Source organism: Orcinus orca, chromosome 8 (genome assembly GCF_937001465.1).
Source record: "Orcinus orca chromosome 8, mOrcOrc1.1, whole genome shotgun sequence".
Lineage (NCBI taxonomy): Eukaryota > Metazoa > Chordata > Mammalia > Artiodactyla > Delphinidae > Orcinus > Orcinus orca.
In genome coordinates this window covers 33,880,363-33,893,031 of record NC_064566.1, presented here as the reverse complement: position 1 = coordinate 33,893,031, position 12,669 = coordinate 33,880,363, and the positions used below count along the sequence as shown (strand labels likewise).

General features: G+C 36.1%; 1 protein-coding gene across 7 annotated transcripts in view; it reads left to right on the top strand.

Moving 5' to 3' along the window:
- The window catches only part of GAS2 (growth arrest specific 2), a 159,550-nt gene that overhangs the window by 18,296 nt on the left and 128,585 nt on the right, over positions 1 to 12,669 (top strand). The window lies entirely within an intron of this gene.

Genomic DNA, 12,669 nt, shown 5'->3' with positions numbered 1-12,669 from the left:
AGGGATGCAAGGTGATGGAGTGGAAAAAATTATGCACTTTCTTTGATGGTGAGACTTCTTTTCATTAGACTCTGAGCTCCTAAAAAGGAGAGGCTAAGTTTTTGTACCTTTGGTTCCTAACATAACCACGAATACATGGTTGGTGTTTAGTAAGTGTTTGTTAAGCTCAGCAAAATTTTGGAATCAAACACACCTGGGCTTAATACTTCTGTTGCTTTTAAGTTCACCTCAGGCAAGTTACTTAAACTTTTGAGTCTATTCCTTCATTCATAAACAGGAGATAATAACATTTGCCATAAAGTTGTTATGAGGACTCAATAAAATCATGTTTGCAAGGCACCTAGAACAGCTACTATATACAATTGATATTAGAGAGTTCTTCTTTCTCATTCAAATATTATATGTATATATATACATATATATATATATATATATATATATATATATATGAATTCATACAGGAATGAAAGGGATATTCTACCTATCAGAACTGGCAAGACAAAAAAAATGAGGCAAGCAAGATGCATTTGGGAAATAGTTTATATTTCCAACTAATACTTTTTGAACCCATACTATGTGCCATATTATGTCCTAGGGATAAAATAATGAATATAATGGAATCTGCATCAGCAAGACCCAGTCTAAGAGAGAAGAAATCTTCAAATAGCCAATAGTCTGAGTTAGGATTAAGATACTAGGTATGGCAGTTTTAAACACGGCCCAGAAATATTTGACAGTCCTCCTATTGAAAGGATGGACTTGTGGCCAATTTGACATGACAGAAGGGATGCAGTGTGAATCCTGAGGCTAGATCCTAAAAGGCCACGCATCTTCCACCTGGTTCTCTTAGACTGCTTGCTCTCAGGATATTGCTCTAACAACATTCCCTTTAGGAATCTGGTCATCATGCTTTGAGAAGGCCAGTTCACAAGGAGAAGCCTTCAGTCATCCAAGCCCAGATATGAGACTGACAAAGCATACAGATTATTCCAGTCCTTAACTGTTTGAGTTTTCCTACCTGAATCCTCAGACATTGTGGGACAGAGATGAGCCATCCCTGCAGTGCTCTGTCTGATATTTTCCATAGAGTTCATTAGCAAAATTACATGGTGGTTGTTTTACATCACTAAATCTGGAGTGGTTTGTTACACAGCAATAGTAACTGGAGCATTAGGTGATACCTGGGTGAAGGTGCTTAATTCAAAACCTGGCCAAATACTATGAGGTCATTATCACTTAATGGTCCAATAATATTTTAAACCCCTCTAGTTGAAATTATTTAAATAGTTTTCTTTCTAAATAAGTGTAAAATAACCTGTAAGAACTCGTAGGTCCAAGTGATGAGAAATAATTAATAAATAATAGAAGATGTACCTATTTTTTTCTGATAAAGGAGATTCCTTCCTAATGTGAAGTACATCCCTGGATCTTTATTATGAAACTAAAATATAGACCATAAAGAGTTATGGTTAATGTAGAGCTATATAACTATTTCTGGTGGTTAGAAAATGAAAATTTTCACCAGAGGAAAAAGTGTAGTTGTGTGATGTATACTCCTGAATTAATAACCAAATCTGTTAGAAAATTAATTGACTTGAAACTTGAGTTATGCTATTCAGAGTCTAAACTTATTAATATGCTATTCAAGACCATCTAAACTCTGATCAGGGCCTCATCCCCACTACTATCCCGTCACCTGAATCCCCAGCCTCTCCAGACTGCCTCTCATTCCCTGAAGACTGGACACTTTCACACCTCCATGCCTAGGCTCAACTCCCTTACCTTATATTGGGGTCACCCAAATGGGTGGGCTCACCCCACAACCTCACCTACCCTGATTCCAGAGACAGGCTGACATTGCTTCTGTTTTCTCTTCTCTACATTGTTAATATCTATAGTTAACACTTACTCTGCATTAAGCTAATTCTGCATTTGTCTCTTTCCTTCACCAATGGAAAATTCTTCAGAGGAAGTAGTCGTTCTAATTCATCTTTGTATTCCCATGGTCCCAGCTTAGGTACTTAATAAAGATTTCCTAATAGTTAAAAAATATATATATATAGGAAACTCTCTGAGATAAGTTTGTGATACAGCAAGAAGCATTCCAAAAACATTATCAGAGTCTCCATCCACTCTTTAATTCCAAAATTGAAAAACAAGACCAAACCAAAAATGACTGTACTTTTTGAAATCATAAACTCCCCAGACTGTGAAAATCACCAATTTGTTTTGGAAAAAATTAGTGTCTCTATTTGTGAGAACTTCTGTATAATTCCCATACGTAATTTGGTTCCACTTGTAAACTCTGCCTCAGTGAAAAAAATTAATGTATGTTCTGGCAGCCCTCATAAATGTCTCCTCTGCTGGCTCAGCAAAGAAATTAAACCAAACCATAAGATATAAATCATATACTTTCTTGGTACAGAGCCTAGCCTTATTTCTTTACCTTCTATGTCTCTAGCTTATATATTTAAGACTAAGTGTTAAAATTTAATTAGCAAAATTAGTGCAATATTTAAGACTGAGTATATGAGATGTTATAAATTATTTTAAAATTCTGAGGAAAAATATTAAATAAACATTATGTCTGTTGCATATCTTTCCTGTGCTTCTTGTATCATACTTTATTCTTGTTTCGTAAAAATGTTCTTATTTACTAAAAAGTAAAAATATCTTTATGTAGTATCATTATCTGAATAAACTGCAGCTTAAAGTTATTCATGAACAAGGAACTAAAAATGTTCCAAAACAAATTGGAACTTTTTTATTTCATCACACCTATAATTTCCACAAACTGTAAAACCATAGCATATACTAGTTGCTGATGTCTCTTCTGATTCTTGGCTTAGATTTTTGGGGTCTTAAACTTGGCTGTTATTTTCTGAAACTTGAAGCTTTTAATCATCTCCTTATGAGTTGCACCAACACATGTCATTAATGAAGAGAATTGGGTAACCTCCCTTGCTATTATTCTTAATTCAGCATATGACAGACACCGGCAGCAATTAGGAAGATCTGCCTAAGGCATAGAACGTTGAAAATAATATCTGATGACACAAAGAGGATTGATGTGGAAAAAAAAAAAGAATTGTGTAAAGGAGAAATTTAATGTAAAAAGAGTGTTCACATATTGGAGGAAAAAAGAACAATGTATAATCCAGGTAAACTATAAAGAGTTACTGGAATTTAAGAAAACTTAAATAAAAAGTATCGAGAAGTAAACTTTACGCTTTGACAAATCTACAACCAAGTGGTAAAGCAGTATTAACAAATGAAAACCACCTCCACACTTTATTCATAAGCCATAAGATGTATGAGCTAGAGAAAATTGCTGATGGTGGAAATAGTCAAAGGTAGTTCAAGTTAAAATGGATATCATGCAAAGTTATTGCTTATTACTCTCCCACTTATGGTGTCTGTTATTATTTTGTGTGTGTGTGTTATAGCACTTCCAAGCTTTTACACTCTATACCTGACATTTTCACTTTTACTCTATTAAAGTTTTAATATTTTTTACTCATTTTTTTTTTAGTTTTAACTTTTATAAAGTCTTTTGAGATAACTTACAGAAATTCATGAGCACAGGGAATTGTGATCATTGTATGTCTATAGAGAGGAGATAGTGAGAAGGAAGGAACATTTTAAGAGAGAAGGACAAGGGAGCAGAAAAAATCTAGAAATTATATAAGAGGAGAGAATTCTAGGAGTGTGAATGAGATGAAGAAAGGGAAGTAGGATAAAAACAGAGTTCTCCATCCCTTCCTTCCTTTCTGTTTTTATAAAACGTAAGGTTTCTTTTCAGGGCAGGACACATCAAAATACACTGACAGTTGGATAGATGAAAGTCAGAACTCTTTCTTACAGCTCCAAATGAAAGAAGGCTGTCAGGCAGAGCCGCATAAGCACTTTTATCCTGGGACAGGGTAACAGCAAGCTGGAGCTGTAGGGGCAGCCTCTGTATGGCGAACTTATGGGTTACTTTTTAGTCCCTGTGAACTGGCTAATTTGAAATCTTCTGTGGACCCCCCAGGGCATTACGGGGTGGAGGGTTCTCCCTGGTTCTGTTTCCTGGCCCCATGGAGATTAGGGTAAGTGCACTGTGGTTCAGAGTATGAAACCTCAATAAGGGAAGTGGTCAGGGTGCAGACTTAATTGGTTGCTTCAGAAGGGGAACTGACCAGACTCTACCCAGGACCTGGAAACCAGGTCAAGACAGCATAAAAACAATCAAACGCCACTTTATTATACTTACCTGGACACACACACAAACACACAAAGAGAGTGAATTAAACTCTAAATATAAAGAAGGCAAAGAAGAACAGAGAAAATATTAATAGCAGGGAAGGAAAAAACAGTAGGTTATCTCCTGAACCAGAGATTCGTTATGAGCTAATTTTCTTTCTTAACCTTCAGGGTCATGACAACTGTTTCCTTACACTCTTTCTACCCCGGGCATTGGTTGTCAAACGGGGCAGCTCAATTATGTGAGCATCGTATCTTGGCCCATAATCATCCATTACTCCTAATACATTTTATTAGGATTTAAATGAACAATTTAGTAATGAGCTGGGTCTCACCCGGAGTTCTATAACAACTGGTAGCTAAACAATTAGAAATGACAATTAATATTTCTACTTTTATTCAGCAATTCCCCAGTGCTTAAGGTGAGAGACTTTAAGTAATCCGATGTGTTTGTGGGGAAGAGGAATGGAGACAACTGAATACTTGTGTGTACACATAAGATTTGCTTTTTAAAGACTCAGTTATTATTATTTTTAATCTCTGGCAAAGGTTTTCAAATTTTAACGTGCATAAGAAGCTTTGAGAATGTTTGTTACTGTTGATGCCAGGGCTCTTTGCCCTGAGGGTCATGTATGTGCAGAGCTCCATTTTTTTTTTCATTTTCTTTTATTTAAAAAATATTTTTTAACATCTTTATTGGAGTATAATTGCTTTACAATGGTGTGTTAGTTTCTACTGTATAATAAACTGAATCAGCTATACATATACATACATCCCCATATCTCCTCCCTCTTGCACCTCTCTCCCACCCTCCCTATCCCACCCCTCTAGATGGACACAAAGCACCGTAGACTCAGTTATTTTTGATTCACCCTTTACTGGGCTCCACTGACCACACGAGAGCTTCCCTTGGATACCAAATAGTCACATCAAACTTAACTTATGCAAAACTAGAAACCTAATTTCTACACCACACAAAACAAGATAAGGCAAAATAAAACAAGACAACTTCTTCCCAAAGTCTTTTCCATTTCAGTAAACTGCAGCATTTCTTACACAAAAAAATCTTAGGCTCGCCTTGTCTGTTTCTCACACTGCCTACCCAGCCATCAGTGATAAAATTTAAATCATAATATAAAATAAAAATCATAGTGAAATATGTCATGGATGATGTTATAGTGTAGACTAGATTTGATGCTCACGTAAGTCATCTGCCTTATTACAAAATGAATAACTGGGGGAAAAGAGTGTGAATCAAAGAGAATAACCATTCAAAAGATATCCAGAATCCGATTCCTTTCTCTAATTCCATTGCTATCCCTCTCATCCAAGTCACTCGCACCTCTCATCTGCATTATTACAATAACCATTGAACTGTTTTCCCTGTACGTAATCAATGTCCTGCAGTCTACTGTCTACCCAGGAATCGGAGTGACAGCTTTAAACTCTAAATCTGTTCACGTCACCCCTCTGCTCAAACTTGAGGGAAAAGCAAGTTACAAAGGCTTACAAGGCCCTATGGGATCTGAACTCCCCCCTCCCCCCCAATCTCTCTGATTTTATCTCCTACTCCCCCTTTACTCATCTCTGCCATAAGAGCCTTTTTGATTTTCTGGAATATCTGATTTGTGGCATTCCCCTGCCTCAGTGACTTTGCACTAGTTGTTGCCCTGTCTGCAATGGTCCTTAGGGATTCTGCAGAGTGCACTTACTTCCTTTGGGTTTCTGCTCAGTTGTCACTTTACTGGCAAGGCCTTCCATGACCACCTATAACATCTGCCATCTCTCAGCCCTTTCTATCACCTTTACCCTTATTTTATTTTTCTGCAGAACCCATTTATTATCACTTGATATATTGTGGATTAATTTCATTGGATTATTTGTTTAATTTCTGTCTCACCTTGGTGAAATATAAGTTCCATGAAGTTATGGACTTTGACTTGGAAAGAACAAGGCATGCCTCATTTTATTAATTTATTGCTAGCAGAATAAATTGTACTTTAATGGGAAAGAAGTTTCTAGAAAAAAGATTCTTTTGATTTTCTATTCAATATATGTAAAGAGATAAAGATCCTATTCAATATATGTAAAGGAACAGTTAGTGGCTACATTTGTTATACAAGATTAGTTGAACATTTACATTTACTGTGTATTCATAAGCAGATTTTGATGCATAAATGCTATTCTGGTACTAAAAGAGCATGTCAGAATCTCAGTCATTATACTTTATTTCAACTGGAATACAGTGCAAACCCTTCCTACTTTCAATTTTTCTTTTTATTTTTAAGCTAATACATGTTTATTTTCATCCTAGCATCTTAGTTTGCATGGAACATGATGAAACTTAGATTTGCTCAGAGTCTTTTTTTTTTTTCAGACACACACACTATATTTTATTTTTACAAGAGATAAATAAACTGACACCAAGCATTGTAAATGATGACCACAACAAAAGCAACAATGATTGCAATTACCAAACGCGAAACACACTCACACTATGTCATAATATTGACATTCAGTCCAGTAATCCTCCACTGTAACAGCTCCTTTACTTTGCAGTGAAAATTGATTTGTATACTTTTTGCCTCTGGGTCCTTGTGGGATTTTTTTTTTTCATTCAAACAGAAAGCCACAAAAATTATAAGCATCCTCCTCAGTTCACTTAGTCCCATGTAATTAATTTTTTTTATCTTGATCTTTTGTTAGCACTTTTATGAATTCATCAGTTTTCCATTAGAGTTCTGAAAATGCTTATTCATTCAGTTCATCAGTATAGTCAGTTACCAGAAACCTGTACTTGTCAGAGTCTTTTCCATGAATTCCTTGAAGATGAAACCCTTTTATAGGAACATTTTTGCAAAAGCATCAAAGTACACCCAGAACTGTCTGTAAATGACAAAAGACTTAAAAATAACCACGGTTAAAGATTTGATGAAAGTTCATAATAATGCAATTGACAAGAAAATTTAGTTATTTCTGAGATATATATTTTAAAGTAATAACTACAATTATGACTTATGACATTATACCAGAACATATAAGATTTTTAGAAATTTCATGTAATGTCTGAAACATTTATATTAACATATTTCCATACAAATAACCCAAAGAAAGTTTAGTATTGTTTTTTTTCTTTGTTTTTTTGTACTGCAGGTTCTTATCAGTCATCAATTTTATACACATCAGTGTATACATGTCAATCCCAATCGCCCAATTCATCACACCACCATCCCCACGCCACCGCGGTATTCCCCCCTTGGTGTCTATACGTTTGTTGTCTACATCTGTGTCTCAACCTCTGCCCTGCAAACCGGCTCATCTGTACCATTTTTCTAGGTTCCACATATATACGTTAATATACGATACTTTTTTTTGTCTTTCTGACTTACTTCACTCTGTATGACAGTCTCTAGATCCATCCATGTCTCTACAAATTACCCAACTTCTTTCCTTTTTATGGCTGAGTAATATTCCACTGTATATATGTACCACATCTGCTTTATCCATTCGTCTGTCAATGGGCATTTAGGTTGCTTCCATGACCTGGCTATTGTAAATAGTGCTGCAATGAACATTGGGGTGCATGTGTCTTTTTAAATTATGGTTTTCTCTGGCTATATGCCCAGTGGTGGGATTGCTGGATCATATGGTAATTCTATTTTTAGTTTTTTAAGGAACTCCATACTGTTCTCCATAGTGGCTGTATCAATTTACATTCCCAAAAACAGTGCAAGAGGGTTCCCCTTTCTCCACACCCTCTCCAGCATTTATTGTTTGTAGATTTTCTAATGATGCCCATTCTAACTGGTGTGACGTGATACCTCATTGTAGTTTTGATTTGTATTTCTCTAATAATTAGTGATGTTGAGCGGCTTTTCATGTGCTTCTTGGCCATCTGTATGTCTTCTTTGGAGAAATGTCTATTTAGGTCTTCTGCCCATTTTTGGATTGGATTGTTTGTTTCTTTAATATTGAGCTGCATGAGCTGTTTATATATTTTGGAGATTAATCCTTTGTTGATTTGTTGGCAAATATTTTCTCCCATTCTGAGGGTTATCTTTTCATCTTCTTTATGGTTTCCTTTGCTGTGCAAAAGCTTTGAAGTTTCATTAGGTCCCATTTGTTTATTTTTGTTTTTATTTCCATTCCTCTAGGAGGTAGATCAAAAAAGATCTTGCTGTGATTTATGTCAAAGAGTATTCTTCCTATGTTTTCCTCTAAGAGTTTTATAGTGTCTAGTCTTACATTTAGGTCTCGAATCCAGTTTCAGTTTATTTTTGTGTATAGTGTCAGGGAGTATTCGATTTTCATTCTTTTACATGTAGCTGTCCAGTTTTCCCAGCACCACTTATTGAAGAGACTGTCTTTTCTCCATTGTATATCTTTGCCTCCTTTGTCATAGATTAGTTGACCATAGGTGCGTGGGTTTATCTCTTGGCTTTCTGTCTTGTTCCATTGATCTATATTTCTGTTTTTGTGCCAGTACCATATTGTCTTGATTACTGTAGCTTTGTAGTATAGTCTGAAGTCAGGGAGCCTGATTCCTCCAGCACCGTTTTTTGCCCCCAAGACTGCTTTAGCTATTTGGGGTCTTTCATGTCTCCATAGAAATTTTAAGATGATTTGTTCTAGTTCTGTAAAAAATGCCATTGGTAATTTGATAGGGATTGCATTGAATCTGTAGATTGCTTTGGGTAGTATAGTCATTTTCACAATACTGATTCTACCAATCCAAGAACATGGTATATCTCTCCATCTGTTGGTATCATCTTTAATTTCTTTCATCAGTATCTTATACTTTTCTGCATACAGGTCTTTTGTCTCCCTAGGTAGGTTTATTTCTAGGTATTTTACTGTTTTTGTTGCAATGGTAAATGGGAGTGTTTCCATTATTTCTCTTTCAGATATTTCATCATTAGTGTATAGGAATGCAAGAGATTTCTGTGCATTAATTTTGTATCCTGCAACTTTACCAAATTCATTGATTAGCTCTAGTAGTTTTCTGCTGCCATTTTTAGGATTCTCTATGTATAGTATCATGTCATCAGCAAACAGTGACACTTTTACTTCTTTTCCGATTTGTATTCCTTTTATTCCTTTTTCTTCTCTGATTGTCATGGCTAGGACTTCCAAAACTATGTTGTACAATAGTGGTGAGAGTGGACATCCTTGTTTCGTTCCTGATCTTAAAGGAAATGCTTTCAGTTTTTCACCATTGAGAATGATGTTTGCTGTGGGTTTGTCGTATATGGCCTTTATTATGTTGAGTTAGGTTCCCTCTATGCTCACTTTCTGGAGAGTTTTTAACATAAATGAGTGTTCAATTTTGTCAAAAGCTTTTTCTGCATCTATTGATCTGATCATATGGTTTTTATTCTTCAATTTGTTAATATGGTGTATCACATTGATTGATTTGCATATATTGAAGAATCCTTGCATCCCTGGGATAAATCCCACTTGATCGTGGTGTATAAACATTTTAATGTGTTGTTGGATTCTGCTGGCTAGTATTTTGTTGAGGATTTTTGCATCTATATTCATCAGTGATATTGTTCTGTAATTTTCTTTTTTTGTAGTAACTTTGTCTGCTTTTGGTGTCAGGGTGATGGTGGCCTCATAAAATGAATTTGGGAGTGTTCCTTCCTCTGCAATTTTTTGGAAGAGTTTGAGAAGGATGGGTGTTAGCTCTTCTCTAAATGTTTGATAGAATTCACCTGTGAAGCCATCTGGTCCTGGACTTTTGTTTGTTGGAAGATTTTTAATCACAGTTTCAATTTCATTACTTGTGATTTGTCTGTTCATATTTTCTGTTTCTTTCTAGTTCAGTCTTGGAAGGTTATACCTTTCTAAGAATTTGTCCATTTCTTCCAGGTTGTCCATTTTATTGGCATAGAGTTGCTTGTAGTAGTCTCTAAGGATAGTTTGTATTTCTGCGGTGTCTGTTGTAACTTCTCCCTTTCCATTTATAATTTTATTGATTTGAGTCCTCCCCCTCTCTTTTTTTTGTTGAGTCTGGATAATGTTTTAACAAAGAACCAGCTTTTAGTTTTATTGATCTTTGCTAGTGTTTTCTTTGTTTCTATTTCATTTCTCTGCTTTGATCTTTATGATTTCTTTCCTTCTGCTAACTTTGGGTTTTGTTTGTTCTTCTTTCTCTAGTTCCTTAAGGTGTAAGTTTAGAATGTTTACTTGAGATTTTTCTTGTTTCTTGAGGTAGGCTTGTATAGCTATAAAATTCCCTCTTAGAACTGCTTTTCCTGCATCCCATAGGTTTTGGATCATCGTGTTTTCATTGTCATTTGTCTCTAGGTATTTTTTGATTTCCTCTTTGATTTCCTCTTCAGTGATGTCTTGGTTATTTAGTATCGTATTGTTTAGCAGCCATGTGTTTGTGTTTTTTATGTTTTTTCCCTGTAATTGATTTCTAATGTCGTAGCGTTGTGGTCAGAAAAGATTCTTGATATGATTTCAATTTTCTTAAATGTACTGAGGCTTGATTTGTGACCCAAGGTGTGATCTATTCTGGACAATGTTCCATGCACACTTGAGAAGAAAGTGTAATCTGCTGTTTTTGGATGGAATGTCCTATAAATATCAATTAAATCTATCTGATCTATTGTGTCATTTAAAGCTTCTCTTTCCTTATTTATTTTCATTTTGGATGATCTGTCCATTGGTGTAAGTGAGGTGTTAAAATCCCCCACTATAATTGTGTCACTGTTGACTTCCTCTTTTATAGCTGTTAGCAGTTGCCTTATGTATTGAGGTGCTCCTTTGTTGGGTGCATATATATTTATAATTGTTACATCTTTTTCTTGGATTGATCCCTTGATCATTATGTAGTGTCCTTCCTTGTCTCTTGTAACATTCTTTATTTTAAAGTCTATTTTATCTGATATGAGTATAGCTACTCCTGCTTTCTTTTGATTTCCATTTGCATGGAATATCTTTCCATCCCCTCACTTTCAATCTGTATGTGTCCCTAGGTCTGAAGTGGGTCTCTTGTAGACAGCATATATATGAGTCTTCTTTTTGTATCCATTCCGCAAGCCTGTGTCTTTTGGTTAGAGCATTTAATCCATTCATGTTTAAGGTAATTATCGATATGTATGTTCCTATGACCATTTTCTTAATTGTTTTGGGTTTGTTTTTGTAGGTCCTTTTCTTCTCCTGTGTTTCCCACTTAGAGAAGTTCCTTTAGCATTTGTTGTAGAGCTGATTTAGTGGTGCTGAATTCTCTTAGCTTTTGCTTGTTTGTAAAGCTTTTGATTTTCCATCGAATCTGAATGAGATCCTTGCCGAGTAGAATAATCTTGGTTGTAGGTTCTTCCCTTTCATCACTTTAAGTATATCATGCCCCTCCCTTCTGGCTTGTAGAGTTTCTGCTGAGAAATCAGCTGTTAACCTTATGGGAGTTCCCTTGTATGTTATTTGTCATTTTTCCCTTGCTTTCAATAATTTGTCTTTAATTTTTGCCAATTTGATTACTATGTGTATTGGCGTTCTTCTCCTTGGGTTTATCCTGTATGGGACTCTCTGTACTTCCTGGACTTGGGTGGCTATTTCCTTTCCCATGTGAGGGAAGTTTTCGACTGTAATCTCTTCAAATATTTTCTCTGGTCCTTTCTCTCTCTCTTCTCCTTCTGGGACCCCTATAATGTGAATGTTGTTGCATTTAATGTTGTCCCAGAGGTCTCTTAGGCTGTCTTCATTTCTTTTCATTCTTTTTTCTTTATTCTGTTCCACAGCAGTGAATTCCACCATTCTGTCTTCCAGGTCACTTATCCATTCTTCTGCCTCAGTTATTCTGCTATTGATTCCTTCTAGTTTAGTTTTCATTTCAGTTATTGTATTTTTCATCTCTGTTTGTTTGCTGTTTAATTCTTCATTTCTTGCATCTTCTCGATCTTTGCCTCCATTCTTTGTGCGAGGTCCTGGATCATCTTCACTATTATTATTCTGAATTCGTTTTCTGGAAGGTTCCCTATCTCCACTTCATTTAGTTGTTTTTCTGGGGTTTTATCTTGTTCCTTCATCTGGTATATAGCCCTCTGCCCTTTCATGTTGTCTATCTTTCTGTGAATGTGGTTTTTGTTCCACACTGCAGGATTGTAGTTTTTCTTGCTTCTGTTGTCTGCCCTGTGGTGGATGAGGCTACCTAAAAGGCTTGATGCAAGGGACTGGTGGTGGGTAGAGCTGACTGTTGCTCTGGTGGGCAGAACCCAGTAAAACTTTAATCCACTTGACTGTTGATGGGTGGGGCTGGGTTCCCTCCCTGTTGGTTGTTTGGCCTGAGGCAACCCAACACTGGAGCCTACCTGGGCTCTTTGGTGGGGCTAATGACAGACTCTGGGAGGGCTCACACCAAGGAGTACTTCCCAGAACTTCTGCTGCCAGTGTCCTTGTCCCCATGGTGAAACAGAGCCA